The sequence below is a fragment of the Gastrolobium bilobum genome, unplaced genomic scaffold (genome assembly GCF_033153095.1).
Source record: "Gastrolobium bilobum isolate Gb01-03AN ecotype WA unplaced genomic scaffold, APGP_CSIRO_Gbil_v1 utg55102, whole genome shotgun sequence".
In the NCBI taxonomy this organism is placed as follows: Eukaryota; Viridiplantae; Streptophyta; class Magnoliopsida; order Fabales; family Fabaceae; genus Gastrolobium; species Gastrolobium bilobum.
In genome coordinates this window covers 13,826-29,061 of record NW_026897157.1, presented here as the reverse complement: position 1 = coordinate 29,061, position 15,236 = coordinate 13,826, and the positions used below count along the sequence as shown (strand labels likewise).

The 15,236-nt window shown below is 31.7% G+C and overlaps 1 pseudogene; it reads left to right on the top strand.

The window, feature by feature from the left end:
- Positions 1-12,094: 12,094 nt before the first annotated feature.
- Positions 12,095-15,236, top strand: LOC133304586 (uncharacterized; annotated as a pseudogene).

Sequence of the window (15,236 nt, the reverse complement as noted above, 5' to 3'; positions counted from 1 at the left end):
AGTATTTTATTTGAAAGTGGTAATTAGTGAAATGATTATAATGTTGATCATCTCAAAATAATTTTTTTTTTTTGGTGAAGATCTCAAAATTATTTACTTCTTAAGAATAGTGTTGTAACAGAGTGCATGTCAAACAAATGGCATAACATATGCCGGAACAAAATTTTGACGTGCATAATTACACCAGATTGTTTTATTTACTCTAAAATCTATTTTACTAAATATATTAGCTAGGTCAAACCTAACCTACTTAGACCGAATTATAAACACTTAATAGACCATTTGATCCATTTAAATCCCTACATGGAAGAAAATTTCACACGGCAAAATAATGTATCGATTATGTATAAATTATAATCTGTATATATTTGTTAGTTGTGGTTACGATGACTGAAGTTACTGTTTAGACCTTATAATTACTTCTTCATGAATCATGATATTTTTAATTAATTATCATTTTTTCAAAAATATGCTTAGCGATATATTTTTATTTATTTTAAATAATTCATATTTCTATCATCGATTCATACTCTCAATCCAAAACATATAATTGAAAATATTATATTCAACTGTAAAATTATTATTATTATTGAGGTAAAAAGTTTTGGGCGACCTTTGGAGGATAGTAGCCTCATTAAACTATGATGAATATGTAAGTATTTTATTTGAAAATGGTAATTAGCGAAATGAATATAATGTTGATCATCTCAAAATAATTTACTTCTTAAGAATAGTATTGTAACCGAGGGCATATCAAACAAATGGCATAGCGTGTGCCGGAACAAAATTTTGACGTGCATAATCACACCAGATGTTTTATGTACTCTAAAATCAACGGCAAATTGAGAGTACTAACTTGGTTAGGATGGAGAAAAAAAGGTTATAGCGAATTGAGAAGCGGAGAAAGTTATATTTATTATTATTTTAGACTTATCACTCTTATTATTTGATTGGTTATTGTTATATCAATTTGAAATCAATAATAAAAAAATAGAAAGAAAAAAAAAACTATTGCTGATTTCGACTTTGATAAATAATTAGATAGTAAGGGTGGTACGTCTAAAATATAATAAATATAACCGCCCCAACTGAGAGGCTTGATAGTCCATTGTTCTTTATAAAACAAAGGGGTGGTGAAGGGAGGGCCCCAATTGGTAGAAAAAAACCCGCAACTTTTTTTCTTCCAGAAACTCTTAGTATTTAAAAAATACATTGAATTTCAATTATTTCGAGTTGAGTCGAGTGAACTTACTCAAAGGAACAATATTCTCTTAATGTCTGTTTTTTCGTTTTCACAATTAAGACTTCACTTAAATATAATCGAGTCCCTTATTACTCGAACTTTTTACATATTGATTTATAAAACAAACAAATAATAACATTTGTAGATAGATCAAAAAACTCAATTTTTGAGTTTGTTCTTTCCGGTTCAAAGGTTGAAGTGACAAAAATAATAGAACCCCGTATACCGAAGTGAAAAAGAATTGAAGTGAAAAAGAACCAATTTTAATTATTATTATTTTAACCTTGAATAAAATTCATTAAACCAGTAATGAAAAAGAATTGAAGTGAGTAAACATAAACAGAAAAACCAAAATCACTGGCTGCTTGTGGAAGCTTGTGAAGCTTCCAAAAAATAATCCATTTTCTTTATCACTGGCTGCTACACTAGTCCGGTGAACATTCTTTACCTCAGTTACTCTACCATCAGCCTCATTCATACTCTCATATCACATGAATACCGAACTAATTTGTTTCCAGCTGCAATAGTAGACTGAAGAATATCATCCTCTTTCTGCTGCTTCACTTTAAGTGATTTTTAGAATAAATTTCAGCCCAAACTTTATTGAAATCTGAACGACACCGACTCCATTCCTCCTGTTTCTGCTTCAGTCGAGTCAATATTACAGGGAGCGCACGAGTTGGGTTTTTACGCAATATGTCTATAACGTCAAGACCATGGTCACCATATAGACGTTCAATGCACCTTAAATTTTGAACAGTAAAGTAATCTTCAATACGGTTCAGAGTCTCCATATTGATCTTATTTTCATTCATGTTATTATATAATTCCTCTGCACGTTTAGCTGCAGAACTCACAGACTCTAATAACATGTCCAGCTCAAATCTGTCATCTTCACATCTGAACAAGCTTTCTTCGTACTGATTCCTGCACATATGTTCGGAAGAGTAATCCTCACTTCCTGAACTCACAGATACCCAGTGATCATTCAATACTTGAGCACCAAGCTCAGATCTCTGACTAGCTGTAGGAATTGGATAATCAGCAGGTAGAAGCCGGTAGCTGGGAGTGCAACGTTTACAGTCACTGAGGTCAAGTTCTTGAATGGATTTTCCCATGTACTCCTTCTCCCTATATCTTTCCTTCTCTTTAGCTCCATCCATCTCACGCTTCTGCTCTTTGTCTTTGTCTTTGTCCTCCAACTTTGATGATCTTAGTGACTTTTTACTCATGACACCAGCAAGGAACCCATCAATATTTTCCAAACACTCCAGGAAATCATTGAATTCCACCATAAGATCAAGATGCTTTCCAAGTAAATCGGTTACCAAATTTTGCAATTCATTCCTTTTTATTATTTCACTGACGAAAAAATTATGAAGGCACTTCAAGAAAGCTTGGTAGTCATCAGCACTGTTCAACTTCTCCTTAACTTTCTCAAAGAAACTGAATGCTTGACTATACATGTTCTTTAAGGTATCCTTCAGCTTTCTTGACAGATTTCTTTTTCTCATGAAAGCGCTGCAAGTTCAAATCCCTGCTGTTATTATTTTATATTGACAAAAATCTCACATGAGTCTTTACAATATTATTATTTTTTATTCTATAAATAATGTTCGCCCATCTAAATGTGACAACGCCTAACTCACCAGGAAATTTAATTATTGCATTTTAATTAATTAATTATGCAATTTGGATTGTGATTTGATAGAAGAAAATAAATAAAATTTGTGATATGTGATTTAATTTTTTACAGTTTTGGATTGTGAACCAATCTGCGTGTGTGATTTAATATAAAAAATTAATCAAGATTTGATGTGTGATTATATTTAAATTTTATTTTTATTTTTATTTTTATTATAAAAAAATTATTATTAATAAGGAAAATAAAATAAAGATTTGATTTGTGATTTAAATTAAAAAAATCTGTAAATAAATGAAATAATTCAATAAATATTATCTAATAAGGATTAAATTTAAATTTAAATTATGTTTGTGAGAAATAAAATATATCAAATGAGACGTCATTGCGTAGATCTCGAAAAGTTATGTGGAATCAAAAAACAATTACCTGAATTGGATACCCGAGTCAAAAGTTATGGCCTTCAGAAGTTTTATGATTAAATTCTTATTGTTTTAATTTTATATATCTCAAAGATATGAATTAGTATTATTATATCTCCTTGGAGTGATGGATCAATCAACAAATTAATGACTCTACTAATTTAATTTAATATATTATTTAAAAGTAATATATTTAAAATCAAATTAAATCTAATCATGCCAATTATTAAAAAAAATTTAAAATATATCTTGTTTTTAAAATAAAATAAAATAAAAACATAAATGAAATGATAATTAAAATTCATAAAATTTATACTTAATATATTTTAATTTTATTTATCCTGATATGATAAGCATAGGTTGTGTCAAAATTTCTATATAAATACATAAAATACAAAATTTAAAAGTACACAATACGATAAAGTTTTGTTTCAAAATTTAAAAGTACATAATACAAAATTTAAAAGCACAAATTCTTTTAGTTTTAAAATAATCATTGTTTAAAGATTTGTACAAAAATTAAATAATTCATTAAATTCTTTACGATTTAATGAAAATATAAGTTTATTTGATTATATTACACCTTCACTCTATTAAATCATTCTTATTCCAATAAGTAGAAATAAAAAAATAAAGTAGAGCTAAGGAAATAATATATTTTTTTTTTAAAGTGACAAATAATTTAGAATAAATTATAACTTTTTAAATACAATTAGATACATAAAATGTGCCTATCATAGTAGAAAGCAAGTTAAATTCAACACCATATTATTTAAGTGGAAAGTGTTTGTCATTTTAAATGACATAAAGTTATGTCATTTGTAACGCCCGGTCGCTTCAAGAATCAATGACTATCCCCACATACTAACACGAGACTTTTCAGTGTGCTTTTTCCTCACTCGCACACTTCCCGGGAAAACTTCCTAGGAGGTCACTCATCCCATAATTGCTCCTAGTCAAGCACACCTAACTGTGGAGTTCTTCCGATCCGGGCTACCGAAAAGCAGATGCATCTTGTTAGTATAGGTAGTACCAATTGATTCTTATAAGCTATTCTCAAACTGTGCAGTCTCATACCTGCACAGTCTTTGGAATTCTTCTCTTTCGGGTGTCGATTCGATTCATTCATGCATGTAACCCCACGCTGGAAGCCTGTCAGGAGTCACTCCTTGTCCGTGCCCCTTTGCACCGGCGATTACTCCCTGCCCTCGTCAGCGCTCTAGATGTTACATCATTTTAATAGAGAGATTCACACAAGAAATTATTTTTTATTTAAAATTTAAATTAAAAAAATCACTCACTTTCTCTTCCATGATTTTCATTTCTTATCTCTATATCTCTCCTAAAATAATATAACTTATGTCATTTAAAATGACAAACATCAAACTCATTATTTAAACATGGTCCTATCACTTAATTTGTTTTTAGCTTTTTTTTTAAGAAAAAACCCAAGCAAGACCTGATTATCAAACTTGTGCAGGACAACAAATTAGACATGATTAGTTATCAAACTTCAAGACCTAATACGTCAAATGCTTTGACGGGATTAGCCAAAAAAATTAAGTCCATGTTTTTTAATAAATTAATTACGCATTTATTACAGTTTTGGAAATAATTATATATTTATTGTACAATATAACGACCAATTTGGGCGTCACTCAAGACGCCTAAATTGGGCGTCACTCAAGAGGCAATCATACTTAATTTAGGCGTCATTTATCAGATATTGACACATGTCATATTTTTTTTCCAAAAAAATAATAATTTAATCATAAAACTTCTGAAGGCCGTAACTTTTGACTCGGGTATCCAAATCAGGTAATTCTTTTTTTAATTCCTCATAACTTTTTGAGATCTACGCAATGAGATCTCATTTGACATATTTTATTTCTCACAAACACAATTTAAATTTGCAAGAATAATATTATAAGAAACATTAAACCCGGAAGCCTCTGAGTTCTGGATTTGTGATTTAATATAAATAAATAAATAAATAAAATTTTGATTTGTGATTTAATTTTTTTTTAATAACATTTTTTTATTATAACAAAAATTTGGTTTGTGATTTAAATTAAAAATTAAAATTAAAATTATTATTAATAAGGAAAACAAAATAAAGATTTGATTTGTGACTTAAACTAAAAAATCATTTTGAAAAATCTGTAGAAATAAAGGAAATAATTAAATAAATATTCTAAATCTCTAAGGAAGAAGAATATTATTTTTGAAATTAATGATTAATGCTATAAGCTTCTAAGTTATTATTTATGGTCTGAAATTAATTATGGCTTATGAATTTTTTTCAAAAATAAAATTACCTAAATTAGGCGTGATTGCCTCTTGATTGAAACCCAATTTAGACGTCATTGGTGACGTGTCAGGTGTTGACACGTGTCACATTTTTAAACTCAGAAGTCTCTGTGTTTTGGGTTTGTGATTTAATATAAAAAATAAATCAAGATTTGATGTGTGATTTAAATTAAAAAATAACAATTATTATTAATAAGGAAAACAAAATAAAGATTTGATTTGTGATTTAAACTCAAAAATCAATTTGAAAAATCTGTATTAATAAAGGAAATAATTAAATAAATATTCTAAATCTCTAAGGAAGAAGGATTACCTGATTTAAATTTAAATTATGTTTGTGAGAAATAAAATATGTCAAATAAGATGTTATTGCGTCGATCTCGAAAATTTATGTGGAATCAAAAAAAGAATTACCCGATTTGGATACCCGAGTAAAAAATTATGGCCTTCAGAAGTTTTATGATTAAATTATATTTTTTTTGAAAAAAAACTATGACACATGTCAACACCTGATGAGTGACGCCTAAATTAGGCGTGATTGCCTCTTTAGTGCGAGTTGGCTCCCTCCGGTATCCCCACGAGCTTCGACTCTTTGAGCCGGCTATGGGACTAATCCGGAGTGCGGGGGAACAGTGACCTTACACAAATTTTTGATATTCTTCTTGACTTTCTCCCTAATTTGTTCCCTAATTTCTATCTTAGGAATTTCCTTCATCCAATACCTGACTTTGTTTTTTCTTGAATTTCCTTTATTTGATTTCTCTTAATTCATATCAGGAATTTTTAAAAAATAAAATAATATATACTTGATAAATGGGTGTTCCCATTCCTTGATTCCAATTTAAATTCACAATAATAATAAAAGTGCTCTGTTTCACTTCTATGAGAATAAATGATTGTTTGGATGAGTTTTCAAAAAAAATATTTTTATATTTTATTTATTTTAGAAGTACTTTTTATAAAAGTTAAAGTTATTTAGATTTTTAAAAAATATTTAGTTTTTGAAAAAATATTTGTGTTTTAACTTATGTTATTTTTAGAAGCTAAAATTTTCATTTCAAAAAAAAGATTTTTAACTTTTTTTTATGACTTTTACTCTTTTTAAAAGTAGACGTCCAAACATATATTTCTCCCATACATGTTTTTTTTTCCTGAAGTAAAACAACTTTTGAAGAGAGAAAAACCCATCCAAAGAAGCAACCTCTCGGGAGAAAGAGCCAAGCCTTGTTTGGTATTTTCGTTTTCTATCCAAGGCAGAACCTTGAGGAGCTGGTTGTGAGCTCCAAGAGCAACCTTTGGTTCATCTTTAAGCCTGGTATGCATACTCAACCTTTGATCATGAGTTATTGGTTAAAAGTGGAACCTTGATGCATGTATTGAGCTAAAGATGATAACCTAACGTTCGGTAATGCTTAACACACTTAGAAATGCCTGTTTAAGCTTCTGTAATCGGTAAAAGTTGGACCTTTGGTTTGGATTTTCGCGAGATGCAGAATCTGGGTTCTGTCGCGAAACATCCGAATATTTTGTTGTGAATATCCGGATATTGATATCCAGATATAGGTATCCGGATATGCGGATCTGAATATCCGGATATGGATATCCGGATATTTTGGGATTTCGCAGAACAGTAGCTGCACTGTTCATACAGTAGGCTATTGGGGGTTTGTGAACCCTAGATTGATGAAGTTGAACTTCTGTTTTAATTGAACTAAGTCAGAATCAAGTGGTTAAAGGCTTATGACTTTGCGTGAAGCCTTAAGACATAAATCGTAAGAGGAAAACGTAGTCTTTATGTTTATGCTTATAAGCTATGAGTGTTGATATGCTTACTGGTCCTAATCAGGTTGTGATCTGCTGTGTGTTGGACTTGAGCTGTGTGGACTCTTGGCATTGGATAGTGAGCTTGCAAGGTAAGCTTTTGTGTCTTCGGTTTAGCCATGTTGTGGTTCCACCATATCCCATGGGGGTATGGTTATATGCTTGCTGTGTTACATGCTTTTGATGTTTTGGAAATTCTATTGAGATGTTATATGCTAGTGCCTTTATGATATGCATATGGTGTTCCACCTATACGGTAAGCCTGAGTATGTGGTACATACAATATGGTGAGGCTGTGGGTGAGGTGCAAGCGGTGTTCCTTGTACTATCTGTAGGTAATAGACGTATTCCTGCATTTCTCTTGCCAGTAGAGTAGTTTAAACACACATGGCATGAATATCTGTTGCACTGCATTGAGTTTTGGAACTTATATTGAATTACTGCCTTTGGAACTTATATTGCACATGTAAGTGATCTTGGGGTGGAAGATCCTTGAGGACCCCTTGTCTTACTGAGATTTCTGGTTTAGAGATCTCACCCCATGTTTGGGGAATGCTTATTTCAGGTTCAGGTAATGCGGGGGTTGAGACCTCTAGTGGCAGGAGGCCAGAGCTTAGCTGATAGATGTTACATGTTTATGCTGCTTATGTTGATATGCTGTTATGATTGGATGTTGAATCCTATTTACTGTCTTATGCTTTTAGCTTCAGTTTATGGATTTCTCTGTTGAGACTCTGTTGGTTATGCTGTTGATTTAGTGAGCATGAGGATTGTCCATGCCATATAGACTTGATTATGTCTTGTTTTATGTTGGAGTTGTATTAATGTATCAGGATTATTGTCCGGACTACGTGTTGTAGATCTGTGACATAGATACTCGCTTTATCTATATTATGAGGTATTTCAGTTAGATGTCTTTTTGCAATTTACATACAGGCGATATTTTATGAAATTGATTAAGTAATCAACTTGGCTAAGTATAACAACGTCATAATTGAAAAGAAAAAGATATTCCGTATTTTTAATTAAGTGCAGCTTAATACGATGATATGTTAACAAACCGGGTATACTCGGGGTGTTACACCGCACATCGTAGTAACTCTTCTGGCGATTCTGCGCCTGCTTCAACTTTTCCCTGATCAATTTGATCTGCAGGGTGGTATCTTGGACAAAGTCCAAGCCAAATAGCTCCTTGTCTCCAACCTCAGACCAGCAGGTAGGAGTCCGACACCTCTTACCATACAACGCCTCGTAGGGTGCCATGCCAAGGCTAGCATGGAAACTGTTGTTGTACGAAAATTCAACCAATGGCAGGTACCTATCCCATGTTGAACCCTTCTCCAAAGTGCAAGCCCTCAACATGTCCTCGAATGTCTGGATGGTCCGCTCAGTCTGTCCGTCAGTCTGAGGGTGATAGGTGTTACTCAGTCTCAACTGCGTACCAAAAGCCTCCTGCAGCGCCTCCCAGAACCGAAAACTGTTAAAGAGAAAATTCAATGAAGATATATATATATATATATATATATATATATATATATATATAGTATGAAAATTTCTTGTAGATACCCATTAATAAATTCTTTGTTTTTTTTGTATTTTTAAAAAAATTTAAATATTAAAATATTGATTAAATGATTTATGTGGATCCAATGTCATTTAAATGATTTTAGACATTTATCGCTGATTGTTCCATCTTTCTTTTTAATTGTGAAGTTTGCTCTGTCCCTCTATATTCATGTTCTTCACAAGTTACGACTAGGGGTGTAAATGGGACATGTTAAGCCTACAGGCTTTGGCTTTAATAGCCTAAGCTTAGGGGTGTTCATCAACCGATCCAAACCGATTCAAACCGCGAAAACCGAACCGAAAAATCGATAACCGAATAAACCAAAAACCGAAAAATCGGAAACCGAAAGCAAACCGCAAATTATAATTGGATTGGATCGGTTTTCGGATGGGTTGATGAAAACCTATCAAATCCAAACCGATCCAATATATTAATTATCCTCTACCTACTTGTCATTTCTCTAATCATAGCCCAAAAATTTCTAAACTCAAGACCCATTAACTCATCAACTAAACCAAAAAAAAAACTTAGTCACGTCTCATCAACTATAGTATTCTTTAGTGATATTTTTGTATTTCAAATTTTTTTTTTACAAAGCCAATATGTACAAAAGATGTTATTTGTACAATAATCATGAAACTAATTTTAGGATATTCAAAAAACCGAAAATCGATCCAATCCAAACCGAAAAAAATTGGATTGGATCGGATCGGATTTGAAAAAAAATCTAAACCGAATGGATGATTATATGATCAAACCGAAGGAATTGGATCGGATGAGTTTTGCTTCCAAAACCGATCCAATCCAGACCGCGAACAGCTAAGCTTATCTAAAATATTTAGAGCCTATACTGACTTATTAGCATATTAAAGACTTGATTTATTGGTTTGGCCTGACCTATTATAAAAAACTAAAAAACCTAATGTGGCCTGTAAGGCCTACCAAGTTGCAAACCAAGGGGGTGTACTGGATTAGGATTTCAGAGGATTTTAATGGATTATTTTAGACAAAAAAATCCATTGGTATTCAATTAAAATTTTAAAGCATTGAAAAAAAGTCATGTGGTATTCAATTAGGATTTTAAAATATTAATTTACACTCCGTCCAAATTCGTTGGTATTCAATCAGGATTTTAAACAAAGGAAAAACAATATTGTGGTATTCAAAAATCTGACAATTTTAATGGATTTTTCATTGGAGTGGATTTCGTGAGACTTTTTAGTGAGAAATATAAATAAGATGTCTCTCTCACAATCTCACCCTAACCCCTAGGATTTCTTGAGATTTCTATACTGCAGTGTCTCACAATCTACTCTAGCATTTTCTCAAAGCCAAGGTATGTTCTTTTCTGACTCTCATATATTTTCTCAGGTATGGGTATTCCTCCTTCATGACTAATGATACTGTTTGTCGTATGTATTTATCAGGTTTTGGTATTCCTCCTTCATGATTAATGATGTGCTTCATTTTATTTTTTACCAGAGTTGTATAGAGTTGACGATAAACATGTATCTAATCTCTAAAATTGAACTAATAAGCTTACCACATACATTATTTGTCGACCTTCTTCTTTTGTATATTGTTTGGATTATAATAAGCATAAAATCCTAATATTCTTCGTGTTTGGCAATGATACATATTAAAAATCTTAATAATTTGATGGCAAGCTCTATTAAAATCCTAATATTCTTCGTGTTCAATCTTCGTCGTGCATCATTGAGAAATGTAACTGAGAGGATATTTGGCATATTTAAATCACGGTTCACAATTTTTAAGTCAGCACCTCCATTTTCATTTAAAACACAAGCAGAGCTTGTGCTAGCATGTGTAGCACTACATAACTTTCTTCGCAAAGAATGTCGTTCAGATAAATTTTCAATTGAATCAGTAGATGCATCTTCATCTTCAGTATCACCAGTTAATGAAGAAGATAATTTTTAACTCATTGGTCAAACCCAAGAGCAGGAATAAGAAGATGCTGATGCGTGGAGGACTAGTATAGCTTTAAATATGTGAAGAGCTTATACTTAGTAATTTTGAATGTTTGTTAAAAATTATATTAAGTTTTACTAATTGAAAAAATTATATTAAAATATTTTAAATACATTTATGTTTATAATGTATTAATTTAATATATTATTTCTAATTTTATTTAAAAGTAATATATTAAATTAATATATTTAAAATCAAATTAAATCTAATCATGCCAATTATTAAAAAAAACTTTAAAATATATTTTGTTTTTAAAATAAAATAAAATAAAAACATAAATGAAATGATAATTAAAATTCATAAAATTTATATTTAATATATTTTAATTTTATTTGTCCTGATGATATAAGCATAAGTTGTGTCAAAATTTCTATATAAATACATAAAATTCAAAATTCAAAAGTACACAATACGATAAAGTTTTGTTTCAAAATTTGTCCTGATGATATAAGCATAAGTTGTGTCAAAATTTCTATATAAATACATAAAATTCAAAATTCAAAAGTACACAATACGATAAAGTTTTGTTTCAAAATTTAAAAGTAAATAATACAAAATTTTAAAGTACAAATTATTTTAGTTTTAAAATAATCATTGTTTAAAGTTTTGTACAAAAATTAAATAATTCATTAAATACTTTTCGATTTAATGAAAATATAAGTTTATTTGATTATATTACACCTTCACTCTATTAAATCATTTGGAATAAGTAGCAATAAAAAAATAAAGTAGAGTTAAGAAAATAATATATTTTTATTTTTTAAAGTGACAAATAATTTAGAATAAATTATAAATTTTTAAATACAATTAGATACATAAAATGTGCCTATCACAGTAGAAATCAAGTTAAATTCAACACCATATTATTTAAACATGGTCCTATCACTTAATTTGTTTTTAGTTTTTTTTTTTTTAAAAAAAAAAAAAACCCAAGCAAGACCTGAATATCAAACTTGTGCAGGTCAACAAATTAGACAGGATTAATTATCAAACTTCAAGACCCGATACGTCAAATACTTTGACGGGATTAATTTAATTTCATTAGTTGCGTTGGTTTGTCTGACGGGAGTGGTTGACATGGAGTGGGAGTGTCATCAATGTCTCTGACGGGACTGGGTGCCGTTAACTTTTCTTACGGAACTGCTTGCACAATTCAAAGTGGATCAGTAGTCCCGTAACAATACATGATGAGACTGATTTCGTCATTCCTTTTGACATGTTTGACTATAGTCCGGTAAAACTTATCAAATGTAATTTTAATTGAAAATCTTCCACAAAAAATTCATACAACGGTGCTTTTGCCTGCTAAATATGCTTCATAAAATGCAGTGCAAGGTTTGCATATTTGCTATTGAAGCCTTCTTGGGGTGATGGGGATTACACAAGCAAAGGGACTCTAATTTTAGAAGTAATAGATGATGAAATTGAAGAAGGTGATAAAGAAAAGTTTGAGAGCAACAACGGGGAAGATCATGAACATGATGACGAAGGGATAGAAGATAAGCATCATATAGTTTGTGCTGTTGAAAGCTTTTATCCTCAGAGAGGTGGCAAAGTTCTTTCTCAAACTTGTACTCTGATGAAAAGGATAAAGAGAGGGATGAGAAGGAAGATAGAAAACTTGAATTTGCATTTTGAGAATCATGTAGCTTGTGAAACTCATGCATTAGAGAGGGAGCAAAAGATTGAAAGTTTTGCTACTGAGTCACCTATTAGAGCACAATCAAGTATATTTGAAGTGCCAGCATTATTCACAATGGATATGAATGCAGCTATAAAACAAACTTGAGAGAATTTCAAAGCTTGGATACAAACATGACAGGCTTGGAGAATTCTATAGGTTTGGAAGTTGAAGATTTAAAACTGTAGTTGAGTCACTTCCAGGGAGGATTACTATTTAAGAAGCTCATACTTTACCAAATGATGGCAACAATGTTGAATCTTCCTCAGAACCTTGGATAATACAAAAGGAACATGACATGTTTTTTTAGAATTTCTTAACCATCATCTATTTAACTTGGGTTGTTCACGTTTCATGTTTCTATTTATTGAAGTCACCGAATGAAAACATAATGGGTTAGTACGATTATTCGAGTGATCCTGTTGCATATATTTTGACCATAAAATCTCACAAGTTTTTGGTCATGCAGCATATCTACCTCAATCTCAAGATCCAGCCTGCTCATATGAATGCACACAAGAAGATGAATATTCAACAAGTGATGATAATGCTGAAGTTCAAAATGCTTTTGATGAATTCATTGCTCAGAATAATCTTTGTGAGTCTCAAGCTTTATCCAATGGAGGTAGCAATGCAGTAGCAGCTATAGAAGAAGCAGATAATAGACAAGGTGTGTTAAGAATTAAAAGAACTTTACACACTCCCTTTGCAATTGTGTTGTTCGTGTTAGTAAAAGTAATAGTGATTAGTGGTGTGACCTGGTGTGACTTTATGTGGTCCACCTATATTGTTCTCTACTGATAATGGAGAACCGTATATGGTCTATTAATGTTGTCCACTTATTGTAGTGGTTAACCTACTTTTGTATTTGGTCTGCAATCATCTGAAATCATCAACTAAGTTTTGTTTTTGGTCTGCCATCAATTGACCCCATCTTCAGTGCACACTTGAACAGACTCTATGATGGAGGAGTCTATAAAAGGGTGCATCTTCAGCTTCATGAGTCCCTGAGCTCACTCTACTATAGAGCTGCACACCATCTGGGCTGCAGAGAAGAGTTTGGAAGACTCAATAGAAAATTTTCATATCAGTTGCAAAAACTATTCAAAAAAAAAGGAAAGCAATGGTGGGAGGTATTTATGATCTATCATATTCTGCATTTGAGTATAAGTTAGAACTTACACTTCGATGTTTCCTAGTAACTAGTTCATCAATTGAAATTAGCATATGTAGATGTAATACGTTTGCATACATTACATTACAGATATCATTTTTAATATATTTAAAATATCAACAATTTTAAGAAGTTTTTTCTCCCCAGCCAATAAGCCTCCATTTCATGAACCAGACTGCTCTTGTCAATGCATACAAGAAGATCAATCTTCAACCAATGATGATGATACTGAAGTTCCCAATGCCTTTAATGTGTTCATTGCTCAGGACAACATATGAAGGTTTTACATATCATACATTATTTTTTTTCTTTTCATTTTGTTTCATCTCATGAAACTCCAACTTCTGTTCCTTACCTTAATAGGAAATTGATGCTCTTTGAGGATGGAAGTGTTGCAAGTGAGGCAGAATGTGGTGATCCAGTTTTAACAATTAAACGGCTAAAATCATCTTAAAAATCTGAAAGAATCTTTAAGTGTTTTATATCAGGAACTAGAAGAAGAGAGAAGTGCCTCTGCAATAGCTGCTAACCAGACAATGACAATGATTACCAGGCGGCAGGAAGAAAAAGCAGCAATGCAAATGGAAGCATTGCAGTGCCAAAGAATGATGGAAGAGCAATCAGAGTATGATCCGGAAGCTTTGCAGATTTTGAATGATTTAATGATGAAAAGAGAGAAAGAGAAGCAAGAACTTGAAATGGAATTGGAAGAGCACAGGAAAAAGATACTGGACTATGAAGGAAAAGAGAAATTGAGGGTGTTGAGAAGAAAAGATGGAATTGTAAGAAGTAGAGACTCCTCTTCATCTTGCAGCAACATGGATGAGCTAACCATTGATCTTAATTAACTATGAAGCAAAGGATGAAGACAATGGCATCTTCAACCATGAGGAAAGCAGCCACAACAATTTAAGTGCTGATACAGTTTCAAATTTGGAGGAGATGGCAATAGACTGTGCAAAGTATATAAGTGTTGTTGATAATTCATTGGCAGAATTTGAGGAAGATAAGGTGTCCATTCTAGATGAGTTCAAAGCATTGAGGGAAAAACTTATCGCAGTGGTGATATAATGAGCAATTCCTTGATGAATTTAACTTGATTGAGCTTTCATCAAGACCAGGTGACAAAGACTTGATATGCAAAACTCATTTCCTACACTTGAAATGGATAGTATGAAGGTGTCCTTTGAAGAGGAGGTTGATCATGTTTATGAGAGGTTACAAGCTCTTAAAACAGATAGGGAGTTTCTAAAGCACTGTAAGGGATCCACACAGAATGGAGACAAAGGAATGGATCTTCTTCAAGAAATCTTGCAACATCTTTGTGCGAGCTCCTCAAAAATTTATCCCCTGCTCCTTTTATCTGTTTTGCATAACTACTAAA